Genomic DNA, 2,110 nt, shown 5'->3' with positions numbered 1-2,110 from the left:
CCTCTCATACCGGAGTATGGTCCTCCTATTGGCTTAAAATAATCCCTTTTAGAATAAACAAATTTCTCCGCGGAAAAAAAAATTACAACGTCCCAAAAAGGAAATGAGACAAAGCTCCTTGAAATTAGAGTTCATTGGTTTCCATCTGTTGCATAATAGTTTCTTAAATCAAGGAAAATATTAGCGTAGTGCTGCGAACTATTTTGCTGGCAACAACCTTCAAACTGATATGTTGTTTGGCTCTGGAATCTTTTAGCTCTAAGCCTTCGCTATTCTTACACCTGTACACACAAAATTAAAACAAATTATTAGCTTAAATATGGTAAGCGGATTCATACATTCCACAATTCTGAGTTTACTCTAAATCAGAAGATTTCATGAGTGGTTCGAAAATAAACAAACTATAAAATTGAATCCAACTTATATACATGCCGATATTCAACATTCAAATTTATTAATCACTGGTTTTTTATTTACAAATTTTCACATTCTGCGAATCACACAACAAATTAGATCAAATAACAACTACCGAGCAATAGAAATAAAAATGGCAATCATATTGCGCTAAAGATACCAAGATCTGGAACAAACCAGATCTTATTTGAATTCATTAATTCGCTGATTGTTCATCAACAGTCTTGATATCATTACCTGGATTACCCAGTTGTTTTTTTCTTCATTCTATGATATATTTATTATAGAAATCGATTCCATATAATCCTCCAAAAGTTTGCATATTGGTTCCTCACTTGATCACTTCCACGCCTGTTCCTGAAATAACAAACACGAACAAAATAAAAAGTGCAATCGAATCCTTCACAAAATTAGTTTCTAAAAATCACGACCATATCAAATAATCAAAACCTATTGTGTTAATGATCAATTGCGCACATTTAGGAACACAGGGCCAAATGTAACCCTAACGATTTGCTTTGGTGGTGAGCTAAGACTAAAGAGGTGGCATATTTTAGAGGAAAATTTGGAGGGTGATATGGCACTTCGCAGGGATTGAAGAATTTGAAGTCTATGAAGCCGGGTGCAGGGAAGAATACTTAATGAAACTGACTTGGGAGGAATAGTTGACATAATTCCCATAGTTGTTAAGAACTTCGGCGTAAATAATTCCCATATCTTACCTGGATTTTACTCGGTGGCACATGGCGTATGGATGAGAAGAGTCAATCGCAGTGTTAACCATGAGGGCCTGAAGTGTTATCAGATGGAGAGCGTGAAAGACTCTGTGAGTTTGGGCAGTTTATTATTTGGCTAATTTTGACGTACATATACCCAAATGAAATGTGAAACAACCTAAATTACAGTGTTGTGAGTTCGTTCTCGTGCTACCTGGCATGGAACAATGTTGGTGTTGAGAGATGGACCATCAAATGGCTCATAAGAATATTAGCTCAAGGCCTCTTACTCAAACAAACTCATCCACAAATAGTAACTTGGTGAGTGGCACTTACTATTGACGCATTAAAGTTTGGTATTGTTGGTAAGTGGTTTAAATTATAATTAACAAAATATAATAGGAAATAACACAACTACATTAATAAATGTAGGTAATATATATCATAGATGTGAATTTATATATGTTATATTATAAATTTATTGCATATAATGGAGAATATGTAAATTAAGAGAAAGTTGGTTTCTAAAGCTTTAGATTAGAAATTAGTTCCTATTTTTTAGGCAGTGATTCTAACTTCCCTAATCGTGTGAAAATTATACATTTTTGATTGTAAGATGAAGATGTAGAGCACAATGTCCACGTGAAGCTCTTACCAGTGAGCTACCTAGTTTGATCAACAAAGTTGATTCTTCGGTCTTAACAGGGTGTCAAAGCTCCAGGTCTAGTGAGTCAAAGTAGTATGCTTTGCGGTCTTAACAGGGTATCAAAGCTACAGGTCTAGTGAGTCAAAGTAGTATGCTTTGATAGCTAAGTGAGTGTCTAGGGGAGAGAAGAGAGGCTCCTGGTGGCTAGTGTGAAGAATGCCTCGTTTGGTGAGGAAGCGGAGTAGCATGAAAATTTTCTTTTGATTCAAATTCATCATCATTGTTCCTAAAGGAAGGAGAGCGCTGACCATCGTGGATTCCAGAGGAAAAAGCG

This window comes from Pinus tabuliformis, chromosome J (assembly GCF_031772625.1).
Source record: "Pinus tabuliformis cultivar Carrire ecotype Pingquan chromosome J, CPIR1, whole genome shotgun sequence".
Taxonomy (NCBI): Eukaryota; Viridiplantae; Streptophyta; class Pinopsida; order Pinales; family Pinaceae; genus Pinus; species Pinus tabuliformis.
The sequence above is the reverse complement of the archived record's forward strand: the minus strand, read 5'-3'. Positions refer to the sequence as shown.